This window comes from Benincasa hispida, chromosome 1, assembly GCF_009727055.1.
Source record: "Benincasa hispida cultivar B227 chromosome 1, ASM972705v1, whole genome shotgun sequence".
NCBI classification, from domain to species: Eukaryota; Viridiplantae; Streptophyta; class Magnoliopsida; order Cucurbitales; family Cucurbitaceae; genus Benincasa; species Benincasa hispida.
Window position 1 is genome coordinate 21,403,558 of NC_052349.1, and position 21,384 is coordinate 21,424,941.

Below are 21,384 nucleotides of genomic sequence, written 5' to 3' on the forward strand. Positions count from 1 at the left end.
TATATAACTATACGTTATATCATATATAATATATAACCTATGGTTTAATATTGTATCATATACAATATAACCTATAGTTTTAATTTTATCATTAATGGTATTTAGTATAAATCCCATTTATATTAAATTCAATTATATAAATCAAATTCATATAATTAATATTTGAATCATATTCAAATATTTATTTTCTCTCAAATAAACTTTATATTATAATGTATCAAATACATTATAGTAATTATATCATATATAATTAAATTAAATTAATCACATATAATTAATTCTCTCAATGAATTTGAACAATTCAAATTAATTCAAAATTGATTCTCATTAAATCCTTATTGAGCTACAGAGGGGACCTCATGGACCTGTAGCTTGAAACTTCAATGGTATTTGAATAATTAATTAAACTCCTTTAATTAAATTATTCAACATCCATTAACTATCAGACACTCCACTAAAAACCAATAGTTGCACAATTCGCACTATAGATATATTTCTATGTCCATTGGATATAGCCAGTCAACAACGCGATGACCCTTCACAAATTGCTCGTAAGTACAGGTAGGCCAAAATTACCCTTTTTCCCCTGTTGTTACATTTAACTCTTTAAGTACCACTGATCCCTCTAATGAACAATAAGTCATAGTCTAACTATAACCAAACCCCACTCGGGCCTGGAGAGGGTGTGGCGCCACATTGTTCAAGCCCTAGAATCAGTTCTTAAGGGAGCAATTTATCTACTTACCCAGCCTCAAGGAAGAAGTGAATCGGTCTTGTGTAGTTGTGTTCTCAGCTCCCCAATAAGACGAATCCCCAAAATGGTAGGCTCATTGAGTCAGCGATCTGACCACTCTCACCCATAGAAATCAAAGGACCGCCTTCATAGGCAGAAGGTTACAATTCACTCAGAATTCAGGTCATGTCATCTATGGTCATCCTGGTGAAATGTAAGTCTCAATTATGAACGACGTTATATAATGAGACTAGTCATTTCGTGGTCCGGTCTTATACAAACTCCTTTGTATAGAATACATCCACTCACATGTCTCCACATGAATGATCAGGATCAAATCATTTGTAGCACTTTATAATAATTGTAACATCTACAAAGTGGGCCATATTCGTGGTGTCACAAGGATAAGGTATCCAACCATATCCATCTACTACAGACCATTTAGGTTATCTCTTAAGCATGATCCTCCTAGATGTCTCTACATACATGTTTAAGCTACAGATGATAACCTTGGATATTAGTTTATTGGTTTGTGGGTTTAATGCTACTAAATGTCAAATAAAACATCTCATATTTTATTAAATAAATAAAATAGTTGTGCAATATAATTACAAACTACAGGACCCTACGAGATTTAGGGCATCAACCCCAACAATCTCTCACTTGTCCTAAAGCTAGTGGGGTATCCAATATACAAATACACAAAGCAATAAACTAGAGCATAAAACGCGGCCAACACAAAATCTCCCACTTGCTCTAGACTAAATGTGGTCTATCCCGTAGACTCATACTCTACAGGTGATCCTCAAACATCTTAGTCGTGAGAGACTTTGTAAATGGATCGACAACGTTGAGCTCAGAAGCTATCTGTGTGACAATCACATCCCCTTGATGCACAATCTCTCGGATGAGATGATACTTCTGCTCTATATGCTTCCCGCGCTTGTAACTCTGAAGCTCTCAGGAATCAGCCACAACACCACTATTATCACAATAAAGGGTGATGGGCTTTGACATGTCTGGAACCACTTCCAGATCAGTTAGAAATTTCCTCAGCCACGCAGGTTCTTTAGCAGCTTCACAAGCTGCTACGTACTCAGCCTCCATGGTGGAGTCAACAACCCCTTCTTGATGCTCCTCTAGACTATTGCTCCTCCGTTAAGAGTGATTACTGATCCTGATGTGGATTTCCTAAAATTCTTATTAGTCTGAAAACCAGAGTTCATGTATCCATTAAGGATCAAATCCTTAGAACCATACACGAGCATGTAGTCCCTCGTTCTCCATGGATACTTAAGGATGTTTTTAACGCGATCTAGTGATCAAATTCTAGATTAGATTGATATCTACTGACTATCTCCACCACATAGCAGATGTTAGGTCTAGTATATAGCACCGCATACATCAAGTTGCCAACAACCGATGTATAGGAGATGCGTCTCATTTCCTCAACTTATTAAGGTGTCTTAGAGCACTGTTCCTTAGACAATATAACTCCATGCCTGAAAGAGAGTAAACCTCTCTTGGAGTTCTGCATTGAAAATTTGACAAGCATCTTGTCAATGTACGATGCTTGAAACAGAGCTAGTGTTTTGTTGTTTCGATCTCTAAAGATCTAAATGCCTAAAACAAACTACTCCTCTCCTAAATGTTTCGTTTGGAATTGGGTCACTAGTCAATTCTTAATTTCAGTCAGTAGACCTACATCATTCTCAATGAGTAGGATATCATCTACATACAACACTAGAAAAGCTACTGAACTGTTGATGATTCTCTTGTAAATACAATGCTCATCAACATTTTGATCAAAACCATAAGATTTGATCACATTATCAAATCTTATAGTCCAAGGTCGAGAAGCTTGCTTCAATCAATAGATGGATCGATTAATCTTGCAAACCTTTTGCTCTTGACCTTGGGTTATGAATCCCTTAGGCTACTCCATATAAATGGTCTCTTTAAGATTGCCATTTAGAAAGGCAGTTTTAACGTCCATTTTCCAGATCTCATAGTCATAATATGAGACAATGGATAGGAGGATCTGGATAGACTTCAATATGGCAACAGGTAAAAAAATCTCCTCATAGTCGATCCCTCAACTTGGGTATAACCCTTTGCCACAAGTCTAGCTTTGAATGTTTTCACATTCCCAGTAACACCTCATTTTCTCTTGTAGACCCATTTGCAACCTATAGGGTTAACACCATCATGTTGATCTACAAGATCCCAAACAGAATTGAAGTATATAGCCAACATTTCGAGGTCTATAGTTGTGATCCGCTCATCTTTGACAACATCCTCCATTGTCTTCTTGTAAATATTTCGAGGTCTACAGGATTTTTGTTAAACCCATATAATGGATAGGTGGGTTCGCAACACTTACACTACGTCGAGTTTCCCTCAACACTTGAAGTGGATTTGACTTACTAGATTAACCAACTTCAACAACTCTTGTTGAAGTGTTGGGTTCTTCAACAACTCTTGTTGAAGGTTCAATAGTTTCCTTGTAAAATTCATTCAACACAATCTTACTGTAGAGCTTATGCTCCCTTATGTGGTCCTCTTCTAGAAATGTAATGTTTTTCTACACAAACACTTTATTTTCTTTAGGATCATAGAACTAACCACCTTTCATTCCTTTAGGGTAGCCTACAAATAAGCACAATTTTGAATAAGGTTTCAGTTTCTTAGGATTTGCCTTAAGCATATATGTTAGGTAACCCTAGATCCTAAAATGGTGTAAACTAACTTTTAGACCATTCCATAATTCCAAAGGTGTTCCCATAACACTCTTGAATAGAACACAGTTCAAAATATAAGTTGCTATCTGTATAACCCTAAAACGAGTCCAGTAGGGAAGCATAACTCATCATAGACTGAACCATGTCCAACAGGGTTCGCTTTCTCTTTTCTAATACATAATTCTGTTGAGGTGTACCAAATGTTGAGAGTTGGAATACAATTCCATGTTCTATCAAATAGTTCTCGAATGTAAGATCCAAAAACTCTCCACTTTGATCATATCGAAATGTCTTAATTGTTTTATTTAATGCATTTTCAATTTCTGCCTTAAGCTCTTTGAACTTTTAAAAAGCTTCAGACTTTTGTTGCATTAAATAAGCATAACCATATCTTGAATAATCATAAGTAAAAGTTATGAAATATTCAAACCCTTCTCTTACTCTAACATTCATCGGACCACAAAGGTCTAAATGTAAATCCTCTAAGGGTTCTTTGGCCCTATGACCTTTTTTAGTAAAAGATCTTTTAGTCATTTTGCCTTTAAGGCATGACTCACACACAGGTAAAGAATTGAAGTCCATTCTTAACCAATCTCTCAATCCTATTGAGATTGATGTGTCCTAACCTTAGGTGCCAAAGATGGGCATTTTCTTTATGAGAAATTTTAAGTCTTTTATTTTAAGTTAACACAGTTTTAAACATTTTAGTATTTAGGAGGTCTTTAGTTGCTAACGGTTTTAGCATAAATAAATTATTCTCAAGATTAGCACAACAAATGAATACTTCATTCTTGTAAACAAACACTTTATTTACTTGAAAATTTAGAGAGTAATGTTGTTCAAGAAGACATTTTATAGATACCAGGTTCCTTTTTAAGCCTGAAACTATGTATACATTATCTAATAAAATATAAGATTTTTAAGCAGAGTCTAAGCCCTCCCACTGCCATAGCTGAGACGACGTGCCCAATTCCAAATGCATCTTCATCTCCTCAGCTTCTAGTTTCTGCTAGGAATTAATTCCCTGAAATGAAGAACAAACATGGTTAGTGACGCCTGAAGTAAAACTATAGGTTATATTGTATGTGATACAATATTAAATATATATATATATATATATATATATATAACACTATAGGTTATATCACATTAAAAATATAACCTATGGTTTACTTCTCACATTAAAAATATATATTTAATATTGTATCACATACAATATAACCTATAGTTTTACTTCTCTCATCAATGGTATTTAATACAAATCCCATCTATATTAAATTTAATCAATTCACATAATTTATATTTGAATCATATTCAATTATTTATTTTCTCTCAAATAAACTTTATATTATAATGTATTAAATACATTATAGTAATTATATCATATATAATTAAATTAAATAAATTATATCACATATAATTAATTCTCTCAGTTAATTTGAACAATTCAAATTAATCCAAAATTGATTCTCAATTAATTCTTATTGAGCTACAGAGGGGACCTCTAGATTAAAGCTCCAATGTTACTTGAATAATTAATTAAATTATTCAACATCTATTAACTGTCAGGCACTCCACTAAAGACCGACAGCTGCACTCTTCGCATTACAGATATATTTCTATGTCCATTGGATATAACCAGTCAATAGTGCGATGACCCTTCACAAATTGCTCGTAAGTATAGCTGGACCAAAATTACCGTTCTACTTCTATAGTTACATCTAACTCCTTAAGTACCACTGAGCCCTCTAATGAATAATAAATCATAGTCCAACTATGACTAAACCCCTCTCGAGCTAGGAGAGGGTGTGATGCCACATTGTTCAAGCCCCGGAATCAGCTCTTAAGGGAGCAATTTATCTACTTACCCCAATCTTGGGGAAGAAGTGAATTCCGTCTCATGTTGTTATGTTCCCAGCTCCCCAATTAGACGAATCCCAAAATAGTAGGCCTATTGAGTCAGTGATCTGGCCACTCTCACCCGTATAAATCAAAGGATCACCTTTATAAGCAAGAGTTCACAACTCACTCAGGATTCAGGTCATGTCACCTATGGTCATCCTGGTGAAATGTTAGTCTCTATTATGAACGACGTTATTGTGACACCCCCTCCCGAGCCTTGTCCCCCAGACCCGAAAGAAGATGTGAGGACAACTGATATCACCCTTGTGATATCAATTGCCTAACTTTCATCACTATAGATAGCTAATATGTATGAATCTTAATTAATTTTTAAGAACAGTTACAAAGGTTCATACTATTACACAACATTAGCTTTAACAATCCTAATGAATTTCAAAGATAACCCAATCCGAGTCTCGCTCTGTGAGAGAGTAGTAGTTCCGACCTTAGGTGGCTTTTTCCAGAACGTCCTGCTTCCACTACCTGGGGAAGGGGGGGAATAAAACAATGGAAAACGTGAGCTAACAAGCCTAGTGAGTAGCACATCTTAAATGAAAATAAGTTTTATTTTAGGAAAAAAATTTTGGGAAACCAATTTTACACTCAAGCAATCATCACATATAAGGATGTAACCCTCCCAGCCTAGTAACTGGATATCCTTGACATGATCATGTATTTCTCTGAGTATTCACATGAATTCTTGATATGAATGATGTGGAAACAATTCCAGTGCTCTTTTAGCCCACCAAATGTGCACATGTCGACAATATCCCATTAGACGTCTATAGACACACTAACAATTTTTCAGGATACAATCCCAATTTCCAATGCAAATCACAACAAGCAATATAACAAGAATCACATCAACCAATACATTTCCTGATCATGCCTATTTTCCAGCTTATATATATTATATATATATATATATATATAATATATATTATATATATATATATATATGAAAATAATAAACCACTCACAGTCCTATTGTTATTTCCTCAAAAATTCTCCTAGAATAACTCCTGATCCAGATTCCTTGAATTCCACCTCTTTTCGAATAAATTCCAAATTTGTTTAGAGTTCCTCCAATAATTCTATTTTAGTCTTATAAGTAACTTTAAAGTAAAATAATCAGCTTACCGTCTTCAAAATACCCAAAAATAAGCTTAACTTTTCGAACACGGTTTATTGAGGTTATTTTTCAGCTGGCGGGCATTGTGGTTGTAGGGTTGGGCGTCGTAGTGAGCAGAAAGGTGCTGCTGGGTGTCAGGCCTCGCACAGGGTGGGTGTGACACAGTGTTGGGTGTGGCACGATGCTGGGCAATCGCACGTACGAGGGCTAGGCGGTGTGACTCGTGCAAGCATTCGCTGGGGCGCTCAGCCGCGTGATTGTGCGTGTTGACGGGCGTTCGTGCGCCTGGCAATGGGGCACGCGCATATGCACTGGGCATCCGGTTGAGGGCGCTGGCGCCTACCCTATGTGTCTAGCTGGCCTTTTGTCTTCCAACACAGATTCCTCCCGCTTCACAACTCTAAACTTAATGGCAGCCTAGGGTCACCAACTACACTCTCTTCTGGACATTCTCACACTAATCTCACTTAATTTGCACGAGTAATTTTTTAGAACTAACTCTCAAAGTTTCCCTATCTATAGGTGTCAAAAGTCGGCCAATTCTTGACACTCCACCTTCTTGCATGTCCAGATACCTTCTCCTTGCATTGCCAATGCCTCCCCTTGACACCTCAACCCTGAAGTGTCCTCATCTCCTTAGGCCAACACACATCCTCCCCTTTGCATGTCTCCTTGTGCATCCACCTCACCCTTGTTTAAGCTCAAATCACCCTTGGTTAGCCATTTGTCCAAATTAGCTATTAATCTAACCTTGCTCTCCAAGCCATTCCTTGTCAACGCATTATTGGGTTTTGTGTCCTAAAACTCTTGGTTTGTAAACAATAGAACTTATTCTGAAAATTCAATAAAATTTTTATTGAATATATTGTTTTTTTAGAAATCCAATAAACCTAAGTCTCTTGACTATTGCATGAGTACTTAACTTCATGTGGAGACATACAAGTGGTTCAGGTCCGATTAAATAGTTAAAATGATCTATAGTATATGAATAAGATTGGGTACCTTATTCTGGTAACACTATTGGATGCGCCTTACTCTGTAGTTGTATAGAGAGTTGTAAAGTGCTACAAACGAAGTGATCCTAATTCGTTCATGTTGGGACATGAGAAGTGGAGATGTCCTGTGCAAATGAGTTTTGTGCAAGATCGAACCATGAAACCAGTCACTCTTACTTTATAACGCTGTTTACTATTTAAGACTAACTATTTCAAAGTGATGACCTAAGTAACTTGACCTTAATCCTGAGCTAACTATGAACCCCTATTTGTTCGGGATTATCCTTTGATCTACAAATGGTGAGAGTAGACGAACTGCCTCTGCTCAATAAGCTTGCCATTTTGGGAATAAGAACGGATGAATAGCTGGAAACATAGGGTGCAAGACGAAATTCACTTCTACCCGATTAGGGATAGTAGGAAGGTTGTTCCCTTCAAGTGCTGATTCTGGGTATTGAACAAGAGGCCTCACCCTCTCATTGGCTTGAGAAGGATTCGATTTGTTGATTGGATCACAAATCAATTGTTCATTAGGGAATCAGTGGGACTTAAGGAACATGCGGTAATTTTGGGGATAAAATAAAGATTCGACCCAACCGTTATTATGAGCAACCTGTGAAGGATTAACTTACTAATCATGGTTATATCGAGTGGACATAATATATCTACAGTGAGGGGAGTTCAGTTATGGGCTTTAGTGGAATCACCCGTTAGTTAACGAATGGAGGCTAGATTGGTCTAATGAGTTTAGTCGATTAATCTCGGATCGTTGGAGCCCATGATCTGTAGGTCCGCGAGGTCCCCCTACTAGCTCGTAAATGGATTAGCTCTAGAATAGCATGATAAGTTAATTTTAAGTGTCCAAACTAGAATTAAATAAAATTGGAGAAATAGTATTTAAATATGATTTAAATATTTGAAGATGGAATTGTGTAAAAATTAATTTAATATTTGAAATTAAATTAATTAAAATTATTTAAATTGTTTAAATAATTATTTATTAATTTTATTAAGAAAATTAATTTTGTAAAATTAACAATATTTTCAATTTTATTAAATAAAATTGATTTATGAAATCAATTTTGTTAAAATTGAAAAAGAGGAAAAATCACAAAGTTGGAAAATGGTTTTTCCATTGTCTTCATGTAGTAGCTCACTAACAACCCACTTAAAATCTCCATTAATTCCAAGCATGAGCTACACCTCATGCAGTAAATCTCTTTGCATGAATGTCTACAATATATTGAAGAGATTGGAGTGTTTTGAAGGTAATGCAACTGAACAAATTTTTCAGAAAAATTCGTGAGAGAAGAAACTGTTCTTTTGCTGGGTTGTTGCTATGAGTTTCTCCAAATTTCCTTAATTCTAGCTTATTTTGAGTCCCACTACTCAATCTAGAGCACCAAGAGGATAGTAGGGAAGATTTTGGGGGTGATCTACAACAAGATTGAGAGAAGATTTGCAGCTAAATTCGAGCTTAGAGGAAGTTCTTCAAAGGTATGTCATGAAACCCATTTATTTCTGTTGAAGCATGTTTTCTTTTCTGCCAAAATTAATGAATTAGAGTGTGGATCCTGGTAACTTCCGCTACGCATTCCTTCCAACAACTGGTATCAGAGCATCTTTATAAGCATTCAATTCAGTTTAATTTTGGTTTGGTGGGTGTTTTACATGAAAATATGAAACTATTGTACTAATATGGTTTTTTGAGTTTTGGCTTTTAATTTCTTTTTGATTTCTTATTTAAATTTGTAATTGGCTCTTGTTTGATGAGCTTATATAATTTATTTGGAGTCATTAGAGTTGAAATTAAGTTATAAATCGAAGAAACAAGCGAAGAGGCCGAGTTGCAGGTTCCAGAAAATCAGCCCCTGTTCATATCGTCATTGAGCTTCAATAGCTAAACGATCATTTAGCTTCATGCTTTAGATGATATGAAGAAAAGCTAAGCGATTGTGTAGCTTCGTGCATTGATCATTGAGGTGTTGTGCACTAGATGATTGTGTACATGCGGGAGCTAAGCGATGTGTTATATTGCTATAAGATGACACTTCACGACCGTGTAGCTTTGGGTGGGAGCTGGGCAATGCATTGAATTCTATATGATAGCGCTGCACGATCGCTTACATGATCATTTACCTTTGATCGGGAGCTAACAATGAGGTGAGATGCTAAGCGATAGCACTATGCGATCGTTTACCTCTATGCAGTAGCTAAGCGATGCATCAAGATGCTAAGAGATAGCACTACGCGATCGCTTACCTATGTGCGGCAGCTGGGCAATGCATTGAATTCTATATGATAACACTAAGCGATCGCTTACCTTGCACACACGCAAAACGATCGACTTCAGGTGCTAGACGATGGCGCTAAGCAATCGTGTAGTAATTTTTCGTGCTAAAACAATGGAGCTACGCAATAGTGTTGGACACTAAGCGATTGTAAAGAGTCCTTCGGTACTAGACGATGACACTATGCAATAGAAGGCAAACACTACACGATCGTGTAGTTTGATCAGGAGCTATGCGATAGTTGCTACACGATCACGCAAACACTAAACAATCAAGCAACATGCATGACGATGCTCGTCATTGCTAAACGATGAGACTCAGCGAGATGTTGAGCAAGAGCGAGAGCTACCGGTTCAACGGTTCTCTTGAGGTCCGGTCTGGTTCAGCCTCGAATGATTTTGGCTGGTCCGGTTTCAGACTTGGCTGGTCTAGTTCAAACGGTTCGGGTTAGCTACTTGAGTTCGTTTTGGAATGGTTCGAGCGGTCCGTAAGTGGTTCAGAAGTTGTTTTTGTAATAATTAGGTTTTGTTTGCTTTTTTTGCCAAGACTAAAGCCATATCAGTTAGAGTTTAATTATTTATGCATGTGATGTATGTTATAATTAAATAAATTTTGTATGTGTATACAGTATGCCATGTAGATTTAAAATCCCACCATAGAAAGCATGTTACATGCATTGAAAGTATGTTATAAAATGTTATAATATATATACTATGCATGTTAGGGTTTCTTTTATTTAATATAATAGTTATATTAGATATTGAATGCCTTTGTTGTTTGTCGTGGATGTTTAATATGTCTAAAATTTTATAAGCTGTTATAAAATTGGGTTAGACGTTTAAAATCCATAGCAAAGAACAGCTGCATGCTCACTTAGGTTAACCACTTGTTTTAATAGTTAAAATAGGTTGTTAAACTTGTAAAACTAGGGTTACAAAGTCAACCGGTATATATCCTGTCGAAGTTTGGGGGTACTTAAGTTGACGGTCTACGGAACACCTCCTACCTGGGGATTATAGCCGAATTATTGAGCATTTGTAACCGATTTTATGAGCATTCGTGAGTGGTGTGAGTTAATAAAAACGATTTATCACCTAGACATCGTAGGTTTAAAATCCATTTATAAGTGTTATACTTGGATAAACCACCTAGACTTAGGGTTGTTTTTATTAGCCGAAAAGAACCTAAGTATAAATATATCCAAACATTTTGAACACTTCAGTGGGAGAATAAAAGTTATTAGCTCTCACGTCCTCAACAATTCACACCGTGAGATCCATGCTCGGCTTCTTGTCGATTTTACCTCAACTGCTCCATTTGGAAAGTGTTTGCATGGGTCAATAACAAGGTGAATGGGGAAGTCGTTCATAGTACGTGGGTAAAGGAAATGTGTCAAATTGTCCTACGGTCTCCTCCATTATTCTGAACTGTGAGATTCTTATGTTGCGCCAGCTGTCGTTTTTAGGCGACACTAGCTAGTTGTTAACCGCGGCAATCCCTTCGGAGGGTTGTAACATAGGATTCAGAACAACCTAGGCTTCAGTAAAATGAATAGGGTTTTATAGTTCCGTCTTGGGTATTAGTTTTCTATTTCAGAAGCATACTCTTACCATTCTATAAGATCTGAAAATGGCGGATCTACACTTACAAGACTTACTAAGTGTTAGTAATGATCTTGACCGAAAACGATAACTAAATGACTATCGGAATATGAGTTATTTTGGTGATAGTATGTGGTCAAGAACTGTCTTGCTTTTGTGAAGGAATTCTTGACTGCCTCTCGGTAGCAATTGTTCTAAATCACTTAAGTACCATTAAAAAAATAATGATTATGAGAACATTATCACTTTGCTAAAACTTGATTGGATTTAAAAACAATTCACTTATAAAATTTGTTTATAATTTCAAAATGACGAGTTCAATTATACAATTGTTGGCTTCGGACAAACTGATCAGGGATAACTATGTCACATGGAAATCGAATTTGAACACAATACTTACGATAGACGATTTGAGATTTTTCTTAACGGAGGAATGTCCTCTCATTCCTAGCTCTAATTCCAACTGAACTGTTTGGGAAGCGTTTGATAGATGGATCAAGACAAATGATAAAGCCCGTGCTTATATCCTTGCCAGCCTGTCTGACGTTTTGGCGAAAAAACACGAGGATATGAGTACTGCCCAAGAGATTATGGAATCTCTGAGAAGGATGTTTGGACAACCGTCCTTAACCCTGAGGCATGATGCTATCAAATAAATTTACAATAGTCGCATAGAAGAGGGGACCAACGTTCCTGAACATGTCCTGGACATGATGGTCCACTTTAATGTGGCTGAAGTAAACAACGCTATGATGGACGAGAGATGCCAAGTTGGTTTTATTCTAGAATCTCTTCTGAAGAGTTTTATGCAATTTTGTACGAATGCATTGATGAATAAAATTGAATACAACTGGACAACTCTACTGAATGAGCTACAAGCTTTCCAGACTATGTTGAGAACTAAGGGTTTGGAACCAAAAGTAAATGTTGTTTCTGCTGAGAAGAGAGGAACATCCTCCAAGCCTGATGTTGCCTCCTCTTCGAAGAAAGACAAAGGGAAAGGGAAGAAGAAGCATGCTAGCAAGAAAAGCAAGAAAACCGCTACAGAGAAAGGGAAATGTTTCCACTGCAACGAACAAGTGCAATGGAAGAGAAATTGCCCTAAATATCTTGCTGAGAAGAAAGCAGAGAAAGCTAAACATGAAACTTAGTACCTGAAGGCCGCTTACTCAACTTGACTAGTAGGAGAAGTTGTTGTTTGTTGATATTACTTGCTTTTGGAAATCTTGTAATGAACATATTGTACTTTTTTTTTTTTAATGAAATGTTCATTTTTAGAAAATATGTTTGTTCTATCTCATAACAACTTCTGTTAAGAATAAAATTGTTAAAATCCATTTGCAAATATTCAAATATTTAACGGCTAAGATCAAAGTATAATAAATTTAAAGATTTCTAGATCTGACCGTTAACAAGAGTTGTTAAGGCGGGTCAGATGCATTTTAATCAAAGAGTTGAGAGTACCTCAATGTAGTGAGAAGAAAGTGTACTTCCTGGCCATTATTGAGAATTAGATGCATTCCCCATATAGTTTAATAAGAAGCCTATTGTACACTAATATGTTTACAATGATTCCCTTGGCTAAAGTGTTTGAGAATCACCTAGTGAGACTAAAAATACTAGAGGTAGATAATCTAGGGCAAGTAGGAGAAATATTGGATATGAGATACCGAATGGTAAAACCATGGGTATGGGATGCCCTAGTTTATTGTATTTCTCTATAAAACTTATAAACTTAGTCTTATGTATCAGTTATATAAGTTACCACTAGAGTTTTAGTCCAAGTGGGAGTTTGTTAGGTTTTATGTCCTAAAACTCGCTGTTTATAAACAATATCTGAAAATTCAATAAAGTTGTTATTGAATATATTGTTTTTTAGAAATCCAATAAACCTAAGTCCCTTGACTATTGCATGAGTACTTGAACTTTATGTGGAGACATACAAGTGGATCAGGTTCGAGCAAATAGTCAAAATGATCTATAGAATATGAATAAGGCTGGGTACCTTATTCTGGTAATACTGTTGGATGCGACCTACTCTGTAGTTGTTACAAAGAGTTGTACAATGCTACAAACGAAGTGATCCTAATTCGTTCATTTTGGGACATGAGGAGTGGGGGTGTCTTGTGCAAATGAGTTTTGTGCAAGATCGGACCACGAAACTAGTCACTCTTACTTTATAACGCTGTTTACTATTTAAGACTGACTATTTCAAAGCGATAACCTAGGTAACTTGACCTTAATCCTAAGCGATGATCTAGGTAATGAAAAGGTGAGAACTTCTGTTTGTTCGAGATTATCCTTTGATCTACAAACGGTGAGAGTAGACGAACTGCCTCTGCTCAATAAGCTGACCATTTTGGGGATAAGACCGAATGAATAGCTAGAAACATAGGGTGCAAGATAGAATTCACTCCTACCCGATTAGGGATAGTAGAAAGTTTGTTCCCTTCAAGTGCTGATTCTGGGTCTTGAACAAGAGTTCTCACCTTTTCATTGGCCTGAAAGGGATTCGATTTTTTGATTGAATCACAAATCAATTGTTCATTAGGGGATCATTGGGACTTAAAGAACAAGAGGTAATTTCAGGGGTAAAATAGAAATTCGACCCAGCCGTTATTACAAGCAACCTGTGAAGGGTTAACTTACTAATCATGGTTATATCGAGTGGACATAATATATCTACAGTGAGGAGAGTTCAGCTATGGGCTTTAGTGGAATCACTCATTAGTTATCGAATGAGGGTTAGATCGGTCTAATGAGTTTAGCCGATTAATCTCGGATCGTTGGAGCCCATGATCTGTAGGTCCGCGAGGTCCCCCTACTATCTGGTAAATGGATTAGCTCTAAAATAGCGTGACAAGTTAATTTGAAGTGTTCAAATTAGAATTAAATGAAACTGGAGAAATAATTTTTAAATATGATTTAAATATTTGAAAATGGATTGTGTAGAAATTAATTTAATATTTTATATTAAATTAATTAGAATTATTTTAAATTGATTAAATAATTATTTATTAATTTTATTAAGAAATTTAATTTATGAAATTAATTTTTTAAAATTAATAATATTTTCAATTTTGTTAAATAAAATTGATTTATGAAATCAATTCTGTTAAAATTGAAAAAGAGAAAAAATCACAAAGTTGGAAAATGGGTTTTTCCATTGTCTTCATGTAGTAGCTCACTAACAACCCACTTAAAATCTTCATTAACTCCAAGCATGAGTTGTACCTCATGCAGTAAATCTCTTTGCATGAATGTTTGCAATATATTGAAGAGATTGGAATGTTTTAAAGGTCAAACCGAACAAATTTTTCAGAAAAATTCATGAGAGAAGAAGCTATTCTTCTGCTGGGTGTTTGCTATGAGTTTCTCCAAATTCCCTTAATTCCAGCTTATTTTGAGTCCCACTACTCAATCTAGAGCACCAAGAGGATAGTAGGGAAGATTTTGGGGTGATCTACAACAAGATTGAGAGGAGATTTGCAGCTGAATTCGAGCTTAGAGGAAGTTCTTCAAAGGTATGTCATGAAACCCATTTATTTCTGTTGAAGCATGTTTTATTTTCTACCAAAATTAATGAATTAGAGTGCTTACGAATCCTGGTAACTTCCGTTGTGCATTGGTACCTTCCAACACGCATATCCCATCCTATGGCCGCATGGCCTTCTCCAATGCATGACTCTTCCTTACACCCATACTAACCTCAAGACCATCACATTTCTCCTTAGTCTCACACTTCTTCCCAGCATGCTCTCCTTGGCGCTTATCCTCTTTAGCCAACACATCTCCTCATGTGCTCATCATCCACACTTAGGCCATTGCATTGTCTCTTCATCGCATGCCAACGCAATCCAACGCAAAGTCTCTTCACCTAGGCCATCCTTGTCGCATGTGTCCATGAGGCCTCAATATGGGCTTAGTCATCACATGGCTTCATCGCAAGGAACTTGTCTCGCCCTTCACATGCGTTTCACTAACCTTGAATCATTTGGTTGCCACACACCCTACCATTTCTAGCACATGGAAAGGGCTCGACCACCATCTATTCACACATAACCTCAAAAAATCCCTTGGGGTCGCATCCCTCATGCATTTACTAACCTTAACACCTTCCCTCTACCCTTAACCAACAATCTAAACTCCCCAAATGACAAGATCATTGCCTAAACTCCAAATGAAAAAGTCATTGCTTCCCAAGCCTTCACCCAACACATGGTTCCCACACTTAGCCAAACTTTTGTCCTCTTTACTCCACTTACCTACAACATATGTTTTAGTCTTTAAAATCTAGTTTTCAACACTTAAGTCATTTTCCTCCACTTCTATTCCTCTTTAAACATCCTACTATCAGAGTTCTACCTAATTTACTTAGATGAAATTTCGAGGGTTTATAGTTATATAATGAGTCTGGTAATTTCTGATGGGATGAAAACCTTAATCACAGTGGAAGCAAAAACACAGAACCCAAATGTGTTTAAAATTGGTATTTGAAACAGAATAATTTTGTATTGGAATAAAACAGGAAAAATAGATGAAGCATGCAATTCCAAAAAACCTAATTATATAGGGTAAAAAAAAAAACCTACATTGCAAACCTTTTAGGAATTCTACGAAATTTGTACGAATTGGGAATGGGCACCACGACTTGAAGTTCTCCCTATTATTGCAAGGAAATTGAGGAGATGAGAATTGTAGGATTCTTTTTTTTTTTTTTTTTTTTTGGAATTGGGAGGAAGAATGAAGAAAAAATGCAGAGAATTTTCTCATCGATCAAAATTGAACTTCACTGCCCTTTTTTTCCTTTTGTTTTGATATAGAGAGAATGAGAAAGAGGTCTCTAGTAACTCCCTTACATGGGGGATAGCATTTTATTTAATTAAAATTAAATAAATAAAAACCAATAACCATTTAAATCATATTTAAATGGTTCCCTCTCACATAACCTATAGTGTTAATGTGCATTAGTTTTAACCTATAGTTTTGATTTAATCAATTTAATTAAATTCAAAATTCAATAAAATTCAATAATTAATTAATTCTCCAATTAATTAATCATCCAATTAAATATCACATATTTAATTTAATTTTCCATTTGAATCATATTCAAATATATTTCTCTTATTTAACATATAGTTTTGATGCGTATCCAATGCACATTATTTTTAACATATAGTTTTTAATATGAACCTTATTCATATTAAATTAATATTTAAACTCCTTTTAAATATTTCGTTCTCTCATTTATTAATTTTTAATCATATCCCAAAATAATAATAAAGTCTAAAATTAAACTTTATATTAAAATGTATCAACATATATTAAAAAATTCCCAATTTTGAATTTGAACACTTCAAATTCAATTTAATGACAAATTACCTTAATACCCTTTACAAGCTAGGAAGGGGGCCTAATAGACCTGTAAGTCAGAAGCTCCAACAATGTGAGATTAGTTGGCTGAACTCATTAACCAAATTAATCAATATTCGTTAACTGTGGGCACACTCCACTAAAGACCCACAACTGCACTCTTCTCACTACAGATATGTTTCTGTGTCCACGGATATAAACCAATAATAGCAAGTTAGTCCTTAACGAGTGTTCGTAACGCCAGTTGAGTCAAATTACCATTTTACCCCTAGGTAACCTCTACATCCTTAAGTACCAGTGTTCCTCTAGTGAACAACCTATTTATGGTCCAACCATTAAACAAAAACCTCTCTCGGGCTATTGAGAGGATAGGACCCTTTGTTCAAGTCCCGGAGACATCACTTAAGGGAATACTCATCTACTTACCATAAAGTCGGGAAGGAGTGAAATCCATCTTGTATGATTATGTTCCCAACTATCCACTCGGTTTTATCCCTAAAATGGTAGGCATATTAAGTCGGCGAACTGACCATTCTCACTATACAAATCAAGGATAATCCCTCGTGAAGAGTAGTTCATAATATACTCAAGAGTAAGACTAAGTTTCCTAGGTCATCCTATTGAAATAGAAACCTAACTAGTCAACGAATTACATCTAGTGGTTACTATTTTGCGATCCGATCTTGTACAAACTCATTGCCCAGGATACCTCCGCTCGTGTGTCTTCTACACGAATGCGTTAGATCACTATGTTTGTATCAAATACAAAGTGGGCCGTATCCATAGTGTTACCAGGATAAGGTACCCGACCTTACCCCTATACTATAGTCCCTTTAGGCTGTATCTTGAACATTGATCCCTATATGTCTCTACATACAGTTCAAGACTCATAAGACAGCGTAGGATGTTAGTTTATTGGATTTTAGGAATAATAAGACAATATTAAATAAAACATAAATAACACTTATTGAGAAAAACATCAATAACTATTTATTAATGACGGTCATTTAATTACATTCACTATCCATGAGTTAGGCATAAAACTCAACAATTTCATGGTTTGGTTTTATACAAACTCCTTTGTATATAATATCCTCGCTTACATGTCTTTACATGAATGATCAGGATAAGGTATTCAATCTTATCCATCTACTACAGATTATTTAGGTTATCACTTAAACATGATTCACCTGTATGTCTTTACATACATGTTTAAGCTACATATGATAACCTTGGATGTTAGTTTATTGGTTTGTGGGTTTAATGCTACTAGTTTATTGGTTTGTGGGTTTAATGCTACTAAATCTCAAAATAAAATATCTTATATTTTTATTAAATAAATACTACAATACAATTACAAACTACAGGACCCTATAAGATCTAGGTCATCAACCCCACCAACCATTGAGAAAAACTGATTGGGGCAAAAACTAAAGCAACCCTATCCATTTCTGGGGTTTGAAGTAAAAAATCATACAAATGCCATCCATAAGGGGACACAAGTAAAGATGCCTCGAGGTCGAGCATGAAACTTTACTACAAACTAATGAGAGAAACCGTAGGATGTGTTGACACACGTCCTGCTCTCACTTACTATAAACACTCTCTCCATTCGCCTTGATATTGACCTATACAAACACCATCCGTAGGAGGACACAAGCAAAGGTACCTCGAGGCCAGGTATAGATCTCACACACTTTTAGGGAGAAACATGAAAAGGTAAAATGAAGTATCAAATACCCCATTTTCCTTCCACTGAGTGTTTTACCTAGAGTTATTTGATTTGGGAAAATTCGGTTACTGATTTTAATTAAGTGATTGTTTAATTTGCCCAAAAGTAACACTTACTTTGGTTAAAAAACTTTGATTAATATTTATTAAACACTTTAATAAACCTCAATTTGCATGCTTGTAGAAAATCTATCTAATTCACCTTTCGAGGTAAGTTCCTAGGCAGACATGTTATGTCTCCATCAACTTAAATATCCCAGCCTAGACAGAACTAGCCTTAGACAAAAGGTCCCTTACAGATACATTTGCTACAAATTTAATATTTTAATTAAGTACCAATTCAATCCTTTTAGACTAATTAAAATATTGTACTTGATTTCTAATCGTATTAAAAATGTGATCTTAGGTCTATGTGAATCATATTTTAAAACTAGTTTAAAAAATGATTTTAATCTAAGGTTTGCATGCAACTGCAAATTATTGATTTTAATTTCTAATTTCATTTAATTATAATTTTTATAAAATAAATTAAAACCATACAATTGCATTTATTGATACACTTAGTAAAAATATAAGAATTGTAAAATTACCTAAAATTACTTAGTAAAAATGTAACAATTCTACAAAGTGGGTCATACTCATAGTGTCACCAGGATAAGATATCTAACCTTATCCATCTACTACAGACCATTTAGGTTATCACTTAAACATGATCCATATGTATGTCTCTACATACATGTTTAAGCTACAAAGATAACCTTGGATGTTAGTTTATTGGTTTATGGTTAATGAAACTAATTTTGAAATAAAACATCACATATTTTATTACACAAATAAAATGTTTGTACATTACATCTACAAACAATAGAACCCTACAAGATTTAGGGCATCAACCCACACAGTCTCGACACTCCGAGATGGAGTTTTCACACGATTCAGCTTCGATTCGTGCATGGTTCGTGGTCTGCTGGTCCGGTTCAGTTCGTGGTTTCTCTAGTTCAAGCTAGTTGGGTTCTTCTTGACCAGTTCATGTTGGTTTGAGCTGTCTGCGGTTTGGTTCGAGCGGTTCAAGGACCGATTCACCTATTTCGAACCGGATGGATATTTATTTTGTAATAGTTAAATTGAAATTTCCTCTTAGGTGTCCAATCCCGGTCCGTTATTTACTTTTATTTTATACATGTGATGAATGAATTTTATTTATATTTATATGCCATAAAGTATGTCATATAGTATAAAATCCCACCCTAGGTTATACATTTAATTTCATGCATCATATTATAAATGTTATAATTTTAGATGCATGATTTAATTTTACAGCATGCTCATGCATCATATAATATAAATGTTATAATATATGCATACATGCATTAATAGCATATCCATGCATCATTTATATTATAATTGTTATAATATATGGTTCAATGGATGTATAGATGTATGCTATAGCTTGTTTCATTACCTTATTATATAGATGTTATATATGTTAGTAATGAAATAAAATTGCATGAAGCAAGACACTACCTTCGTTAATTTATAAATGTTATAATTTACTGAAGTATGTCAAAGCATGCAATGTATGTTTTAATTTGTTTCATTTGTTTATAATTGTTATAACAAAATAAAATTATAAATCAAAATCTATAATTAAGAGTTGCATGCAAACCTTAGGTTAAAATCATTTTTAAAAACATGATTCAGATATACCTAAGATCACATTTCTAATGAGATTAGAAACATAAGTTTATGTCGGGAATGTCCTTAACTCGCAGTTCGTAAATCATGTTGACATATTCTATTTTATCAATAAAATATTATTGAGTATTTTATTCAATAAAGTTGTTGATATTGCATTCGATTATGAAAATCCAATAAACAAATTCAAGGCTATAGTATGAATATTTTAAACATTATATGGTGACATCAATGAATCCTATCCCTCCTTCGACCGATTTTTCGCCACCTTCAGCCTGTTTTTTTAGCAATATTTCTACGAATATTTCGACGCCCTCTATCCTGCCGATTGATTTTACCAATTTCAGTCAAGAATCCTTTTCTATTTCCCATAATAATCCTTACATTCTTCTCATAGCAATATCTCCAACCTTGTTCTTGTCACCGAGCCTTTCATAGACACCAATTATGTTACCTGGAGTTGTTCGATGATTCTTGCCTTGTCGATTCGCAACAAATTAGGTTTCATCGATGGATCTATCATTCAACCCACAAGTGATCTACTTCCTCTTTGGATTCGAAATAATAATGTCGTGATTGCCTGGATCTTAAACTCTGTTTCGAAGCAAATTTCGTCCAGCATTCTTTTACTAATTCTGCTAGAGAGATTTGGCTTGATCTTCAAGATAGATTTCAGAAAAGGAATGGTCCTCACATTTTTCAGTTAAAACATGGTTTGTCTAATCTAAAACAAGAACAAGATTCAGTAACTATGTATTTTTCCAAGATTAAAAGCTTATAGGATGAATATATTTCTTATCGACCGGGCTGCATATGTGGAAAATGCACTTGTGGTGGTGTTAGATCAACTGATGATTTCATTCAATTTGAATATTTGCTGTGTTTTCTGATGGGTTTAAATGATGAATATAACCATGCTCGTTCCCAAATACTTCTTATGGATCCTCCTCCACCAATCAATAAGGCCTATTCCTTAATTGTTCAAAAAGAACAACATATTTCTGCCTCTGCCCATCCATCCCCTACTGTCACTTTAGCTGTCCACAAGCCTGAAAATAACCCTCAGTCACAACCCAATTACAACCCCAATACTTCATCCAAATAGAACAAGAATAGGCCTGTATGCACATATTGTCATATTTCTGGTCACACCATTGACAAGTGCTATAAATTCCACATTTATTCACCCG